The sequence below is a fragment of the Procambarus clarkii genome, chromosome 67 (genome assembly GCF_040958095.1).
Source record: "Procambarus clarkii isolate CNS0578487 chromosome 67, FALCON_Pclarkii_2.0, whole genome shotgun sequence".
Lineage (NCBI taxonomy): Eukaryota > Metazoa > Arthropoda > Malacostraca > Decapoda > Cambaridae > Procambarus > Procambarus clarkii.
The window spans coordinates 10,375,508-10,394,159 of NC_091216.1; the positions used below are offsets into that span (position 1 = coordinate 10,375,508).

At 44.9% G+C, this 18,652-nt stretch overlaps 1 protein-coding gene across 1 annotated transcript in view; it reads left to right on the forward strand.

Annotated features, from left to right (window-relative positions):
* The window catches only part of LOC138355339 (digestive cysteine proteinase 1-like), a 58,648-nt gene that overhangs the window by 24,387 nt on the left and 15,609 nt on the right, over positions 1–18,652 (forward strand). The window lies entirely within an intron of this gene.

Sequence of the window (18,652 nt, forward strand, 5' to 3'; positions counted from 1 at the left end):
CTGATCGAGAGTAAGAAACTCAGTATTATAATGTGAGCAGAGCTCTGTCAAGACATTTCGAGGTAATTTCCTCTGTAACAATAGCTTGATAGACCATTCAGAACTAGGTATATTAACCTTGGTACCTAAGGCCTTTACTAGAGACTCTACTTCTAGTCTGAAGCTTTGAAGTGACTCTGGTCTACTGTTTGGTGCATTCAGATCTAGTAATTGATAATAAAGGGTAGCTATACTTAACTCTTTGTTGCAATAGTTCAACTTTAGGAGTTTTATAGCTTCCTCATAATTACTCTCATCAAGAGTAAGGTTATGTATGACCTTTTTAGCCTCTCCTGTGAGAAGACTGAGTAGGTATGAAAATTTAGAAACTTTGTCTAGAGACTGTTTCTTATGGATGTGAACTTCAAAGGAAGTCCAAAAATTGTCCCAATTTTCTGTATCTAATCCTGAAAAGGTGGGCAAGTCTAGAGTAGGTAAACGAACCTCGGGTAAGTGATTATTGAAGTGAGACCCAGTGTTGCTGGTATTGGATCCAGACTGTTTGGCTAATTTAGATGTCGTTTACAATTTGGCTTGCTTCATCAGGATCAGTTTCTACAGTATTTAGCAGATCAAAATAAGATTGACCTGCAGATCTGACTTGATCAAATTTCAGATCAGCCAATCTAACTAATGACTAAGTGATAAGAGTCAATGGGATTATCTTTAGTTAAGCCCTCAGCCTTATTAATTAATCTGGTCAGGTGACCTTTAAGGCCAATGTAGGTTCTCCTCAATTGTTCAGGAGTAGCCATGTTGGGCTTAGGTTCAAACTTCACAGAGTTAGTATATGTATTACTAATGAAGCTTGGGTACTTGTTCATTAGTGAACAGGTAACATTAATTGTAGCCTAATTTAAGGTGACTACTTTATATTTTACCTCACTTGAGGTTGAATGTACCTACCTACCTAACAACAAATAGCTAGATATTTTGTGCACTGTCTGAACTTCACCATTAGTTCTCGTCCGGTTAGCTCATCCATATCACCATCAGAGTTAATGGAGAGAATCCAGCAATACACAAAATAGATACACAAAATAATGCATACAAGAGAAATATTATGGAGACACTCCAATCAGAGTTATCTCAAAAATTAATCCCACCCTGTATAGGGTCAGCACAAATAATATAATACATACAACACTGACTAGTTTAGATCTAGTCGTAATAATTCCTAACTAAGAACTATAAAATTATTTAGTCTGGGCTTGTACCAAATTCAGCACAATCTCAGCCTAAATTCTACCTAATAACATGGGTAAAGATTATTGTGGTGCAATAAGTGAATATAGTTGTGCTGTATTTTTGGGTTTTTTGTTTTATAAGAGTGCTCTTGCACACACAGGTGAACAACTATGTACAGTTAAGTTTGGCTTGCTAGCCACAGCCTTTTGTGATGGTTGATGGTGTTAATTAACTTGTCAACCACATGCAACCTAGATTCCCCTGACAAATGTACACCATCTCTGGTCAGGTTTTGTCTGTAAGGTCTGGCTGTAAATTGGATATATGTGGCATCCAATCTCACTCGTTTTTTCAGCCTGAAATTTATGTACTTAGCAGCTCTTAGGTAGTATTCCGGAGTTACTCCCCAACGATTATCTTGACTTGGTTGGCGAGGCTCCACTAATGTGAATACTACTGATTCACTGATGAGCTTGAAAGAAGAAATTATGGCTTTGAGGTGTTTGATCACCTCGGCTGGATGACGAGTGGGGTGGATGTCATTACCACCTAAGTATATAATGGTTAGATGGTGAGGCCACTCTAACGCAGGTGTTAGGGTGGGGTTATTATAAAAGTTATGAGCTGTTGCTCCTGGTGACCTAAAGATTCTCACCTCGGTGTGAGGTATAGGTCTAAGTGTTGTGGGTAATTGGCTATGACCCACTAAAGCTACCTTATACATGAGGTGAAAGTAGCAATATATTAGTGTGATCTAGGCTAACTGATGTGTTACACTGTTAGTTGACACAATTAATTAAATAGTTAGTCTAGCTTCTATCACACAAGGATTAGATATTAATGGTTAATAATTTAATTATAAATTTAATGCCTATCCGGTTCGATAAGGACCATAATGTGGTATATTTGGAGCTTGAACATGATTATTTAAATATTAATGTAGTAAATTAAATTACGAAGGACCACCCGCTTTTATAGTAAAGAAGGAAACTGAGAATTTCTGATCATTATATAATTCCTAGATGAAACCAGTAACTATGGATAAAACTAGAAAATATGATCATAGAAATAATTAATGGGCTGTATTATTAAATGAAACAAACCTCAAACGCCTACATTGGGGGGTTATTACTGGAGGTAAGTACGTCCAGGAATTAGTGTGGTTCGTTCACTAATTCAATTAATAATAATCTAATCCTATAAAATAATATTGAAACTAATATCATTACCATAAAGGGGAACATAGATTATGAGCATAGTAATGAATTACAGTAAACCACATATCAATCCCAAAGAATTCTGCACACAAGAAATTGCAATAGAATCATAAAAGGAAATAAATCTTACCTTAATGAAGATTCCTTTAGAAAGCCATGGAAGTTCCTCTTATTCTCTGGACTCGGTCGACTGACGAGTAGAACGGGTTAACATGGGAGGAGGCAGCATGGAGAATTCTTCTCTCGTGCTGCAAGACAAATATTTTACAGTAGCAACTGATTTACCTACTGTATCTATATATTCAAGAAAATTAAGAGTTACAGGTGATAAATTTTAATCACCTGTTATTAGATGTTATCGTGCGTCATAACGGACAATCAACTTGCTACTATTAAACCTTTTGCCTGATGCATCACATAAAGGAATATACTTAGCTGTGGGCACTGTATAAGTATTAAGATTGCCGTGCTTCGCGTCTCAGGCTCTGGTTAACCCTATCCTGGATAGTGACGCGCTTCGCTGGCCGGTCACTGTCGTCAAGAACCAAGTCAAAGGGCTCCTTATTCAACACCAGCACCAGCTGAAGATACTATCTGCAAGGTTATTCACGCCTCACAGTGGCGACTTTCATCTGAGGATGGATAACGCCTGCCCTAGTTGCTGGACAATGGCGTCTTCTTATGAGTACGGTAAGCGCAGGTCTGCCTCTGAACGGCTCTCCATGTGTACTGAGCTGGCCTTCCTCTACCCACGCCGAGTCCGCGTTCATAAAACAAATTATTGTCTCGAACATTAATATTTCTCGCATTTACGCTTGAAACGTTGAAGACTGGACGGGTTTATTATTTAGAGGAAGAAAATATTGTTATTTACCAATTTAAGAATAGTAAATATATAAGGGAGAGGAATTAATGTCTCCCCATGGCATTCACTGGTGACGTTAACTTTATCACGAGATAGACGCTATGATTCCAACGCTCTATTCGGCTTTTAGTTAGAGATCAATTCGTCTGCAATTAGTTATCATACAGAATGCTTTAATTATGGAGAATCGAATTTAATTCTCACATACATTGGATATAATGTGTTTACTGTAAGGAAATCTGACGCAATACTGGCGTCAGGTGACGTGAGAATTCTAGCCGACTGCACAGATGAAATTATTAGTACATGAGAATTCTACGTGTTGTTAATTTTACTTACTACAATAATTAGTATGGTTAGTAATAAGTAATGAGAATACAACAATGTTGTATTCGGTGTTGGAAATATCCAACATAGGCTGTGGATAATGCTGGATGGCTTAAGTGTGTGAGTCTAACGGAGCTAGGCTGCCACTCCCAATTACATGACCCAGATAACGCACTTTACCTTTCGCGAAGGTGCACTTGCCCAGGTTGTTGGTGAGGCCGGCTGTCAGGAGCTTGGCGAACAGTCGTCGCAGCTGGAGCAGATGTTCACTCCAGGTGTTGGATGCTACGACGATATCATCCAAATAGGCGTATGTGTTATCCAAGCCCTGGATGACACGGTTGACAGCTCTCTGAAAGGTGGCCGGGGCATTACATAGTCCGAAAGGAAGGCGTTCATATCTGAAAAGTCCAAAAGGAGTGATAAAGGCAGATATTTCTTTGGCTCGCTCCGTTAAGCACACTTGGTAATACCCCTTAAGCAAGTCCACTTGGGATAAGTACTGGGCATTACCAATGGCGTCAAGAATGTCATCTATCCTTGGCAAGGGGTATGCATCCTTGACAGTCACATTATTTAACTTACGATAGTCAGTGCACAGTCTCACCTTACCTTGGGGTTTTGGCACCAAGATACAGGGTGAGGCCCAGGGGGACTCACAAGGTGTAGCCAGTCCATGATCCAAGAGGTACTGCACCTTAGCACGCATGACTTCCTTCTTGCTAGGGCTGATTCGGTAGAAGGGTTGACGAATCGGCCGGGTGTCGGGGAGCAGTTGGATGTCGTGCTGGGTAACATTACACTCTTGGGGGTCATCTCGGAACAACTCCTGATGTTCTCTGAAGATCTTGACGAGAGGTGCACTATGATTGTCCTGAAAATAGTTTGGAAGATCAGTAAGGATTTCCGAATTAGAAAGCGCTGACTCCTTGTCAGTGCTTTCGGGAGGAGAAGCAGGGAAGGTCTCACTGTGGATGTATGGTTCTGTAAAGGCAGAGTAGTTAAGCATGACAGTGGGAGGAGTACCGTTATATAGCTTCAGGAGGTTGACGTGGCACAGCTGGGTCTTCCGCCGATTATCTGGAGTCTCTAGAACGTAGTTATGGTTGTTTCTGCACTCCTTGATGCGGTAGGGTCCTGAAAACCTGTTTTGTAAAGGAGAACCTGGGATAAGAAAGTAAGCAAGTACGAAGTCTCCCGGCTTAAATTTTCTTACTTTGCTGGTCTGGTCGTAATGAGTCTTCATCCTCTCCTGTGCTTTCAATAGATTATCTTGGGCAAAACTGTGGACTCTCTCTAGAATGTGTTGAAGGTTTTGAAGAAACTGGGGCACATTCTGATGCTCATTGAAGGTGGCATCACGTAGAGAGTCTTTGAAAGCCTTGAGGGGAGTACGGCACTTACGTCCGTAGAGCATCTCATAAGGAGATACTCCTAGGGACTCATTGGGAAGATTTCTATATATGCACATTATTTGATCTATTTGCTTATCCCAATCCTTAGAGGTTTCATTACAAAACTTCTTCAGGAGTGCTTTAATAGTCTGATGACTACGCTCGAGAGAACCCTGTGAAGCAGGATGATAGGGGCTGGACAATAACTGTTTGATGTTGAACTCCTCCAGTGTCCTTTTGAAGAGATCACTGGTGAAGTTGGTGCCACAGTCGCTCTGAACCTCCCTGCGAAATCCATACTGGGTGAAGATCTTCAATAAGTGCTTCACAACCGTAGCAGCCGTAATGTTCTTTACTGGAACTGCTATGGGGAATCTGGTGGTAGGACACAGGATGGTTAAGATATAGGCGTTACCTGAACTGGTCCGAGGTAAAGGACCAACACAGTCTATAATAAGTCTGTGGAAAGGTTCCGCAGGCACCTGTATGGGAATCAGTGGCGCTCTGGGAATAGAGATGTTCGGTTTACCTGCCATCTGACATGTATGACACTGTTTTACGTACTGTTTGACGCTATTTACCATACCTGGCCAGTAGTAGTCTTGACGGATTCCATGGTAGGTCTTGTTGAATCCGTAGTGGGAGAATGCTCCGTGGGCCAGGTGTAGAATAGTGGGCCGCAGGCTGGCAGGAATCACAAGTTGTTCGACGTTGGCCCAATCGTCCTCCTCCTTCAGTTTACTGGGTCTATATCTGCGATAGAGCAATTCGTTCTCTAGGAAGAAGCCAGGAATACTGTCAGGTTGAGTCTCAGCCTGGAAAAATAATGGTGTCAAAGTAAGATCTTCCCTCTGTAACTTACGGAACTCCAACTTGGTCAGATTCGGGGGTAGTTTCTGAGGGTCTTGAGGGACAGCGGTAGCAGTAGAGTCAGCTGGCTGTGGTCGTGCGGCTTGTGCACGGGTGGTCACTAGAACCGGAGGAGAAACTTCATCACTCTCTTGAACCTTTGCTGGAACATACTCAAACATAGGATTATCCGTCACAGAGGTACACACCTGGGGTTTGTCCATGACGATCAGGTTGGTCGGTTGCAGGTCTTCTGCCAAGTCGTTGCCCAGGAGAAGTTGCACTCCAGGCATGGGAAAAGGCTTTTCCCTGACGGCGACTTGGACTTCTCCGTTCACGAAGGGACAATCCAGGTGGACTCTGGCGAGAGGATAAGGAGTGGTAGCAGTGAGGTCATTGATGAAGACAGTTTCTCCGGTGTAGGCGATGTTGGGCACAGCCGACTTCAAAATAATCGATTGAAGAGCCGCTGTGTCCCTCAAGATCTTCAATTTAAAACGTCCCTCCGGATTTGAACCGTTGGCAGAGACAGTTCCAGTATACAGGTGTTTACTGAAAAGAGAAAGATCATTAACATGAACACCAACATTCATCACAGGCTTACCGGACTTAGGAGGAGTTGGTTTGGGTTTTTGTGATTCGGTGGTTCCTTTGTATTGAGACTTACCACATTTATCTATGGTATGTCCATAGAGTCTACAATACTTACAGTACAATTGCGAGCCAGCTTGATCGATACTCACTTTCTCGTAACTGTACCACGACTTCTTACTGGAGGATGGTTCTGGTGTCAGCCGGTGGATGAGGCTGTAAGTGTCAGCCGACTTAGCACACTTTAGGTAGTCGGTTTCTTCTTTATCTGCTAAATATAGACGGACAGGAGGCGGCACACGCCTCAAGAGTTCTTCAACTAGCATAAGGTTGACGAGTTCTGCAAAGGTAGAGACATGTGCTGCTTCCAGCCATTTCATAAAATATCTCCTTTTGGTGTTAGCAAACTCGAGAAAGGTAGTGGTACTTGCCTTCAGGTGGTCACGGAATTTCCATCGATAACTTTCGGTGGAGAGAAGGTAGGCGTCCAACACTGCTTGTTTCAGAGTCTGGTAGTTATTCTCAGACGCCAAAGTACTGAGTGTGACTGCAGCTCTACCTGTAAGATGTACTCTGAGAAGTGTGGCCCATTGGTCGGCAGGCCAACTAAGTTGATTAGCAAGGGTTTCAAAGGTGGTGAAAAACACGTCAACTTCTGTTTCTACGAATGATGGCATTAACTTACTTGCATGTGATATATTAAAACTGATGGGAAGATTGGCGGTAGCTTGCTGGCGTTGAGCGAGGTGTGAAGTTTCCAACGCGAATTCTCGTTGACGACATTCCATAGCCAGAGTTGCGTTTTGCTTGTCATGTTCGTGTTGCATCTCCAACTGGCGTCGTTTTGTTTCAAGCTGTATTCGTTCACGTTCACGGAGTATTGCAATCTCACGTTCTTGTTCTTCCTTCCTCAAGGCAGCCTCACGTTCTTGTTCTTCCCCTCGTATGGCAGCTGCTCGTTCTTGTTGCTCGAGGGCTTCTCTTTGCATGGCAGCTGCTTCCCTTTGCTGCTCGCGTTCAATCTTGGCCAGCTCTATTTTGAGTTTCATCGTTGCCAAATCAGTTTTACCTGCAATAAAGTAAGTTTCGTGAGTTTCAGAGTCTATCTTACTTTGCTCTAAGAAATGATCCAGTAACAGGTTGTGTATCTCATTTTTGTTGGCTTGGTAGGGAACTTCTAGTTGATACTCATGTGCAAGAGTTTGTAATTCAGTCCTCTTGGCACGACTTAAAGTCCCTATTTCACCTGCTGGATCTGCACGGAAAGCTTGGAGACGAAACATTGTGAAATTAGCAAATAAATGCACAACGAATGTACCGTTGTGATATAGTGAATGTCAGAAACAGGATAACGTGGCAACTGGTCCTGTGGAATCTTTAACAATTAAAGTTAATTACAAGATGTTAAATGATTAATTAAATCAAGGTCGCAGGAAATCTTGTACCCGGTACTCATGTAAGAGGATAAGGGCAAGAAAATCCTACTAAACAAGCGAAACTGAGTTTCTAAAACAAATGAAACAGTTAATTGCCTCAAAAGTAAAATTGGTAGTCCAAGGATATAGGCATACCTTGTCGAGTCTCTATAGGACATAAGCAAGTTTTCTCACTGAAATTAATATGATACTTACAGAATTAGCGAACTTTTGTGCTCTGAAAAAGAAAGCTAATTCCCTACCAATGTATGTATCATCATCTCCTCTGACCGACGTGTAGGGGTGCGAGGTGTCAACTGGTGACGAGAACTGCTGCTGAGGTCCCAATTCAACAACTAAAGTTCATGCTAGAGGAACTATGGCCCTCTTTATCCTCCTACTGTCAGATTGCAGAAGATTAGGTGCACTTGACCCGGGGGCACACCACAGTATCAGGGTACCAATATGATGATCTGTCGAAAATATGAGAAATATCCTAGGGACAAAAGATGGTAAACACGAGTAATAACAAGGAGGGAGAGATGACCAATTAAGAGAATGACTGAGGCCTACAGTCACCACGTAATCCAAAGTTGTCTCACCTTCACCATATGCTACTCTCGGAATGCACAATACACACAGCACCATATATAAATAAAATTGAATATGAAAAATAGTAAAAGCTACGTTACCAAAGCCAAATACGCTTACCATAAATTACTACTTGGCACCAGTACCTGAGTGAAGCTCCTAGGGCAGGCCCCCACTTTATGTGACGGTAAAGCGTTGGTGTTCGGTTGTTTCAAAAGCTAGGGGCAGGGCCTCGTCACATTAAAGAAAAAAAGAGAAAAAGCTGGAACTTTCGTCTGTGGTAAGGTAATGGGAAGACACACAAAACACAAGTAAATTTAACAATGAAATTTTAATTACATTAGAAAAACAAGACATGAATAAAATTAAGTATAAAATATACAAGACAAGTCAACAAACAAAATAATAAGAATAATCACTGGCAAATGAAAAGTTACGTTAAGACAAGTGAGTTATAGCAAAATAAATAATAATGATGCCGGAATATTGGCTTCGAGCTGCCACCTCCCTTAGTACACGAAAGCCAAGGCTTAGTCTATCAATGAGAGATGTCAACTGCAAGGAGCACTGGAATATTCTGACTACTCTGGGCCACTGCAGCCCAGACATCAACTTGTGGCAGAGGGTGGAGGGCAGGTGCGACGGGACACCAGCCAATCAGCAACAGGCAGGCAATGGACAAGCAGTTTGCTGGTTTACAGTGGCGGGCGGTAGCAGGTGTGCCGGTGTGCTGGATATGTTTTGCTCTCTGGGCAAAACGTTTTGGAGATACTTGCTGGATATATCTTCTATATTATCTGTTGTTGTCACGTACTTTGAAGGGAATAGCAGGCTCAATCTCTTGAAAGAGATTATCGTCACAATATATATAAATCACACTTGTCACGGCACTGGGAACAATACAAGAAATTAAGACCACATTGTGGTACACTCCACAATAATCATTGCCAGGAATCACTGACGTTACACACATACTCAGTGTTGGAATTCCACACCTGCAAGACTACACATGGAAATGATATCACTCCGTCCCACGGACGATCAAAAATGATTAATTACCACAATGGAATAATATAATTATTACATGGACATCCCCCCAGTCCTCGGCTAATCTATGTATACTCTGTTCCCGTGTGTACCCACACACACACACACACTGTACGTCTGTGTATACAAGACGTAAGTCGCTCTGGACTGACAAGATGACAACAAGGGTGATTATCTCCTCGTCCACACTTCACTTCACTTCCACAGGTGCTGCGTAACAATGTGACGGAACACTTGACCTTGAATTCAAGCTTATAGAGACTAACTGATCACCAGGAATACACACATAGGTACTTACTCATTCATACTGCCGGCTTACACACCATTCCCATACATCAGGCACCCCGCTACGGGTGGCTGGCTCGCTACCACTGCCTAGCTGTTTACAGCTAGGCAGTGGTAGGTGGCGTAGGCGGCGGTAATACTTCACGTGGTATTTTACGTACAATTGGCGCGCACTCGAACCCCTCCCACTCACAACACGGCTCGGTTCGCACTCTCAACCCACCGGTGAAGTGAAGCGTTCGTACCCAGGTGACGCGCACAACGATAGCGCCTTACACAAACATAGAACTCTGCCTGACACGAATTTCCCCGTTCCCATCGACTGCTACAGAGCACTAGCAAATCTAATCATCACTGGTATGGGATCTACGAGTCTGTTACTGCTCGTATGCACATTACCCCACAATCCCAGATCACTGTACCTTTACCCACTGTTATGATCTCAGCCTACAGGAGAAACGAGTCTCCCTCCTTGAGAGTTATTCAGCAAGCCTGACCTAACTAGAAGGTCTAGCAAATATTGAGGTGATAACCCATATGTAAAATGGCTGTTTGGATATATATAAGAATTTATGATTATGGGCAGTGAAGAAGGAAACAGATAAATGACTGGCTAGGAGATGTGGACATTTTGCTGGAGGCGTGAGGCTCGCTTCCGGAGGGCTTTGACCTCAATTGAGGCCAGACATCGCAGGGGAAAAGCCGCGCTCCGTTGAGCTCCCGTCAGAAGGGAACCCCTAGTGATATATCTCGAAGAGAAGAGAAGTGTGCAGACGTACCAGCTGTGGAATCGAGCTGGGGACGTGTGGTCTCAAGTCGTGGACGATAATTAGTGAATATTAAGCCGCCCGGAGGCATTATTGTGGGCCGTGGAGCACCCTGACCAAGACGTCGTCAGAGGGAAAGCGCCCTCGACCAATTAATCTGTGGTAAGCACGATATACGCCAGTTCATAGTGATTGCTTGTAGTTGGTCGTGTGCCCAGCGACAGTATCGATGTTTATTTATAAGTTAGACATGTTTTAATAAGGCAGAAGGCCTGAAATAAGAGAGTGGAGAGGGAGGAACACGGAGCGACGTCCATCCCCTCTGAGCGCTGGTGGGCGACTGAGGGAGCCCGGCTCCTGACGGAGGAAGACCCTCCCAGCGAGTGAGGACCGCCGCCAGGCGAGGTGGAGTATGGACCCGCCCAAAACGGGGGAGTCCACTCTCACTGTATGTAGAGGACAGATAGAGGTTGGAGACAAACATATTGTGTGATTATTTTTGTTTGTGTTAAAGGGGAAACAATTTTATTGGAGTGTCGATGGGTTGCAGGTTTGTCTTTTGGGGGAAGAAGTTGCTGAGAACTTCGAAGCCAGCGTTGATGAGGTAATTGATGAGACTCCAAGGTAGTGAAGCAGAGGACCTCGAGCTGGGAGGAGAAGCAGTGAAGAGGAGTGTCACATGCTTCTGAAGAGGTGGTGAAGCACCATAGTTGCTCGAGGAAACTTCATGGTGTAGCAGCCAAGTGAGCTGTGGAGGAACCTAGCAGAAGGGTGAAGCACCGTAGTTGCTCAAGGAAACTTCATGGTAGCAGCCTGGAGGAGCTGCAGAGGATCCTGGTAGTGAAGCCCGGAAGAACCTGAAGATATCAGGATAGTGAACTTCCAGAGGTGGAAAGGAAGTTCTGGTGGATTACTTATAGGGAGTTGATAGTGTTTGGTTGTCATTAGCGTGCAAGACGCAGTGAGAGGTGAGTGACTGTTGGCATTCTTATGTCAAGGAGTTTCCTATACTGAAGTTTAGAGTTACAGTCGTAGGCTGGATTACCTACAGATGTATGCGTTCTAGGACTGATATTGATCGATTAATCATTGTTGTGTATCAATGAACATTTATACTGACATATGTTATTGCATTCAAATGCTGGTTTTCTATATATACATTATCTTGCTGATAGTGCAACAGCGTATGTAGACTTGATCAACTTGAGGAGGTTGATAGTATCAGGTGGTGAACCAGGAGATAGGATACCACTTGATAAGCTGATGATAGAGTTCTGATGGTGTTGGAGTGCAACCTGATTGTAATATTATAGAGTATAGGATTCATTATTATTATATGTGTGTATGTATTGTGTATGTGCTTTGTCCAGTAAATGTATCACAATTTGCTGGTGTTTGCCCTTGTCCTAGTGAGGCTTTCCAGGAAGTAGTAAAGAAGGAGAGAGAGAGAGAGAAAGAACCAAGAACCACTGCTGTGGACAGGGTAGAAGGTAATATTAATAAGTCAAAGGGGGATTGAGGAGATCATATCACCTAAGGAGAGAGTGGGGAGTCACAGCGGCTCGAGTGGGTGTGTGCACGTGACAACGAGGCTAAGTGTTGGAGCCGCATCCCCTAAATGTGTGACGTTGAGCCCCTCTCCAAGGGCCAGAAGCGCCTAGTGTGATCTCCTAGCGAGGTATAAGCACTCTACCGAGTTGTAGGTTGGGTTGTCTGCAAAGGAGGAACAACGACGACAACACCAACCAACCCACAGTCTATAATAAATTGGGGGCCTGTCCGGGATAGTGAACTGACACACCCACACCCTGTCCAAGAGTGGATTTGTACACCCTTGCTGAAATAGATAAACTGTGTGACCGCAGGTGTGTACTCTCTCTCTTGGGAAGACTCACAGGACAAGATGGAGAAGGTGCAAGCATTTGTGGAGTCAGGCAAGCCTGAGGACTTGGAAGGTTGCACGAGGGATCAATTGAAGCAAATAGCAGAAAAATGTGGCATCAGGTTGAGAGCATCTAAAGTGGCTGGGATGAAGGATGAGATCCTTAGACAGTTGAGAGCCAGAAATGAAGCGGCAGAGCAAGGAGCCCAAAAAGGAGCTGAAAGTGGAAAGGAGGATGATGGGCAGGATGAAGTGAGATCCCAGGGATCGAGTAGGAGCAGCAAGAGTAGCCGCAGTAGCAGGAGTAGCCGAAATAGGAGCTTGGAGAGATTCCAGTTAGAGCTCCAGATGCAGCAACAACGAGAGGACAAGGAGAGACAGTTCCAGCTAGAAAAGAGAATGACAGTTCTCTTTTTTTTTTTCATCTGGAGATTAGAACTCCAGATGAAAAATGAAGCAGAGAAGGAAAAAGAAAAAAACCAGGCTGGAAGTAGAAAAAGAAAAAACCAGGCTGGAAGTAGAAAAAGAGAAAACCAGACTGGAAATAGAAAAAGAGAAAACCAGAGTAAGAGAACTGGAGTTGGAACAGGAGAAAGAAAAAGAAAAAGCCCAGGTCGAAAAAGAAAAAGCCCAGGTCGAAAAAGAAAAAGCCCAGGTCGAAAAAGAAAAAGAGAGAACAAAACAAATGCAGATAGAAGCGAATAGAACCTTGGCTGAGCAAAGGATGGAACATGGGTTGCCAGAGAGCACCACCCAGGTATCACACCCACCAGATGTTAGGGTTAGGGAGAAGGACATTCCCTTGTTTGTTCCTGAAGAGGCAGAGAGCTTTTTCGAGCACTTTGAAAAGTTGCCAGCATCAAAGAGTGGCCACAGGAGGAATGGGCCCAGCTGGTCCAGTTAAGATTGACCGGTGCAGCCAGGGAGGCTTACACCCAATTGTCACTGGAAGAGTGCCAGGATTACGCCACAGTAAAGATCAGCATATTGCGCTCGTTTCAGTTAACCCCAGAAGCTTATAGGAAGCGCTTCAGAGAGATGATCAAAGTTGGAGCATGTACGTTTGCTGAGACAGCAAGAGATCTGGAAAGACGATTCCAGAAGTGGATTGAGGCTGCTGGAGTTGGATCTTACGCTGACCTGAAGCAACTGATGGTCATGGAGAAGTTCTTGGAGATGATGCATCCCGAAACAAAGTTCAAGATCCAAGAAGCAGGGATAATGGAGGTGAAAGATGCCGCAGATAGGGCGGATATGATTACTGAAGCATACAATAGCTTGAGGGAGAACAGAGTGAGAAGCGAGGCGAGACGCAGCAATGGCAGATCCAATGGAGTCTGGGGAGGAAGAAATTATGAGAGACCCAGAAGAGTCTGGGGTGAGAAAAATTTTGATAAATGGGCAGATAAACGTAAGTACCCTAAAACTCAGAAGACTAGGTCGCGCACTTCGTCTGAAAGTGAAGATGGAGGAGCTAAACGAGAAACTAATCGTTATCCAGAGAATCAAGAGTCCAGTAAAGCTCCACAGAGTACGAGTAGTACGTCTGGCCCGAGGAACTCCAATACGAGTGGGCAGAGTCAGAGCTACTCTGGTACATATAGGAGAGATTTTTCACAGATGAGATGTTACAATTGTAACGGATTGGGTCACGTGATGCGAGATTGTAGACAGGGCAAGAGAGTTGTGACCCTGTCCATGTGTGACCCCCGAAGTAAATATGCCAATGTGTTCCAAGACAAACCACAGAGATCAAACTTAGTGAACGAGAGGTATAGGCCGTTCATGAGCATAGGTTGGATCAGTATAAGAGGCCAACCTGAGGAAGAAGTTGGTATCTTAAGAGATACCGGAGCTAATCAGAGCTTGATTATGAGAAGCCTGATTGGGAATGATCGACGGTTAGCTGGCAGGAGTAAGATGAGAGTATATGGGTTATTGTCGGAGAGTGACATGCCCGTTTGTACTGTCCAGCTAAGGTCGGAATATGTGTCGGCAGAGGTGATGTTGGGAGTGTGCCCCGACATACCTGTTCCAGGAGTCCAAGTGATCCTGGGGAATGACTTGTGCGGGACAAAGGTGTTGCCGAGAGTCGTAGCGGAGACTGTGCCAGAGGAGTGCCCAGAAGGCCACGGCACGGGTGGGACACCTGAGAGTGTGAACCTGACTGACATCCGAGGAGATGAGTCAGGAGACCGCCAAGCCATTGAAAACCCTGTCTCGGTAGTGATGAAGGCAGAGGTGGCCGACGAGGGAGACGCTGGAGAAGATGAGACAGTGTCGATTAAACCGGTAGAAGATATCGATGTAGAAATAGCCTGGCTGTTTGATGAAGGTCCAGCCCAGGAGAATGAAGTCTCGGTGAGGTCGAAAGTGAAGATGGCCCAGCCGAAGAAGAATACTGTGAAGAGAGTTGACCTGAGTAAAGCCCAGACTGCTGAAATTAAGAGTCGGAAGGCGAATGCAACTGTGCTGAGTAGGAATGAGGAAAGATGTGGACAGACTGAGGACGGAAGTAGAACGTCAAGTTGTCCACGAGCACAGAGGCATCTGGATAGTAGAGTTAAGTTGTTTGAGGTGTCAGGAGTTGACATGTTTCACAGAAAACCTGAAGAAAAGATAGTGAAGAAGAGTAGTAACCGAGAAAGTGAAAGGAGAAGAGACAGTATGTGTGGAGAGATGCTTACGAGCACACAAGGAGAGGTAAAGCGACATGTACAGTCGAGTGCTGTTGGTTGTAGTACAGTGCTCGGAGAAACTTTTAAGGAACGAAGAAGAGTTGAAGGAGAAGAAATGGAGTTGTAAAGAGGTGAAAAGTGTGGGAAGAGGAAGATGATACAAGCATGGAGGAATAGAGGAAAGCCGAGGACTCGGTGGGAGTCGAACAGGATGAGGTCTCAGATAAATGAGGAGACGAAAGGGAGGAGCGTCGGTGAAGACGAGGGAGTGAAGTATGATGGCAGGAGACGAAAGTATAATGGCAGTAGATGGAAGTATGAAGACGACAGAGGAGGTACAGACAGTAGACGTCTGACTCTGGACGTGAAGAGAAGAAGACAAGGAAACGGAGGGTGGAAACAATAAGTAGAGTGGACCGATGGAGTGCAGGCGTCCAAGGAGGACAGCCTAGCCAAGAGGTGCCAGAGAAGTCAAATCGTTTGTGAGAAGATCATGTTTCTGGCGAGTTGTGAGCCAGATGTGCAAGGTGCAACGAACTAATTGTAGACTCCTAAAGGAGTACCTAAGCAGATCGACCGGTAGAACCAATCGGTTGAAGAACGAGACAGTGTGGTGGCGGATGTATTATCCCGAGCTTTGCCACTGGAATAACTCTCAAAAATAAGGGAAGGGGAGTGTTATGATCTCAGCCTACAGGAGAAACGAGTCTCCCTCCTTGAGAGTTATTCATCAAGCCTGACCTAACTAGAAGGTCTAGCAAATATTGAGGTGATAACCCATATGTAAAATGGCTGTGTGGATATATATAAGAATTTAAGATTATGGGCAGTGAAGAAGGAAACAGATAAATGACTGGCAAGGAGATGTGGACATTTTGTTGGAGGCGTGAGGCTCGCTTCCGGAGGGCTTTGACCTCACTTGAGGCCAGACATCGCAGGGGAAAAACCGTGCTCCGTTGAGCTCCCGTCAGAAGGGAACCCCTAGTGATATATCTCGAAGAGAAGAGAAGTGTGCAGACGTACCAGCTGTGGAATCGAGCTGGGGACGTGTGGTCTCAAGTCGTGGACGATAATTAGTGAATATTAAGCCGCCCGGAGGCATTATTGTGGGCCGTGGAGCGCCCTGACCAAGACGTCGTCAGAGGGAAAGCGCCCTCGACCAATTAATCTGTGGTAAGCACGATATACGCCAGTTCATAGTGATTGCTTGTAGTTGGTCGTGTGCCCAGCGACAGTATCGATGTTTATTTATAAGTTAGACATGTTTTAATAAGGCAGAAGGCCTGAAATAAGAGAGTGGAGAGGGAGGAACACGGAGCGACGTCCATTCCCTCTGAGCGCTGGCGGGCGACTGAGGGAGCCCGGCTCCTGACGGAGGAAGACCCTCCCAGCGAGTGAGGACCGCCGCCAGGCGAGGTGGAGTATGGACCCGCCCAAAACGGGGGAGTCCACTCTCACTGTATGTAGAGGACAGATAGAGGTTGGAGACAAACATATTGTGTGATTATTTTTGTTTGTGTTGAAGGGGAAACAATTTTATTGGAGTGTCGATGGGTTGCAGGTTTGTCTTTTGGGGAAGAAGTTGCTGAGAACTTCGAAGCCAGCCTAGATGAGGTAATTGATGAGACTCCAAGGTAGTGAAGCAGAGGACCTCGAGCTGGGAGGAGAAGCAGTGAAGAGGAGTGTCACATGCTTCTGTAGAGGTGGTGAAGCACCATAGTTGCTCGAGGAAACTTCATGGTGTAGCAGCCAAGTGAGCTGTGGAGGAACCTAGCAGAAGGGTGAAGCACCGTAGTTGCTCAAGGAAACTTCATGGTAGCAGCCTGGAGGAGCTGCAGAGGATCCTGGTAGTGAAGCCCGGAAGAACCTGAAGATATCAGGGTAGTGAACTTCCAGAGCTGGAAAGGAAGTTCTGGTGGATTACTTATAGGGAGTTGATAGTGTTTGGTTGTCATTAGCTTGCAAGACGCAGTGAGAGGTGAGTGACTGTTGGCATTCTTATGTCAAGGAGTTTCCTATACTGAAGTTTAGAGTTACAGTCGTAGGCTGGATTACCTACAGATGTATGCATTCTAGGACTGATATTGATCGATTAATCATTGTTGTGTATCAATGAACATTTATACTGACATATGTTATTGCATTCAAATGCTGGTTTTCTATATATACATTATCTTGCTGATAGTGCAACAGCGTATGTAGACTTGATCAACTTGAGGAGGTTGATAGTATCAGGTGGTGAACCAGGAGATAGGATACCACTTGATAAGCTGATGATAGAGTTCTGATGGTGTTGGAGTGCAACCTGATTGTAATATTATAGAATATAGGAATCATTATTATTATATGTGTGTATGTATTGTGTATGTGCTTTGTCCAGTAAATGTATCACAATTTGCTGGTGTTTGCCCTTGTCCTAGTGAGGCTTCCCAGAAAGTAGTAAAGAAGGAGAGAGAGAGAGAAAGAACCAAGAACACTGCTGTGGACAGGGTAGAAGGTAATATTAATAAGTCAAAGGGGGATTGAGGAGATCATATCACCTAAGGAGAGAGTGGGGAGTCACAGCGGCTCGAGTGGGTGTGTGCACGTGACAACGAGGCTAAGTGTTGGAGCCGCATCCCCTAAATGTGTGACGTTGAGCCCCTCTCCAAGGGCCAGAAGCGCCTAGTGTGATCTCCTAGCGAGGTATAAGCACTCTACCGAGTTGTGGGTTGGGTTGTCTGCAAAGGAGGAACAACGACGACAACACCAACCAACCCACAGTCTATAATACCACTGTACACAATGTCTTTCTCCCTTCAAAGCGACGACTACGGCCGGATTCTGTGATGACCGCTGTCGTTGGTGAAGCCGGAGTTGAAGCAGTTGAGTAGTCCAGCCACCACAACGCCCTATACTCAATTTGGCCGAATTGAGTACAGAGAGCGTCTTGACAGAGTGGCAGCTGGGTTCAGAATGATGCTTACACCGACGATTCACGTGTCCTCCTCGAAATAACCAATGAGAGGAAGGCATACAGCGGCCCACCCCTCTCATTCAATCAGCGACGGTGTAGCATAGCCCCTAGGGCAACTCCAAGATGGCCGACCAACATGGCGGCTCAAGATGTTTACTAAGATGGCGGCTGTTTCCATGACGACGACTCAAGTGGCCAGCGAGCATGGGAGGCCCACAGCTCACCCACGCCTACGGCCTAGCTGTTCCTGCGCAAAGTGGAGTCTCGCTTCAGCCATACAATGAGATGATGCTATCAGCTCTAGCACTGTCCACAGATGTGCTACCCCGGCCAGGGTAACATTTCTGGACTGCTGATGACTGGGGCTCTCACATGAGCCCAAACACTAGATGTTTCGGTTGCTGGTTACCAAACTTAAGTCCGCTCACTTAACAAGTGCACTTAACAAGTGTACTGGCTCCCACAGGCATAAGAGCACTATTGTAAGTGAGCTGGTGAACCATCCCCTCACATACTACAGCACACCCTCTCTATATCTCTCCACAAGTTTTCACAATGTCC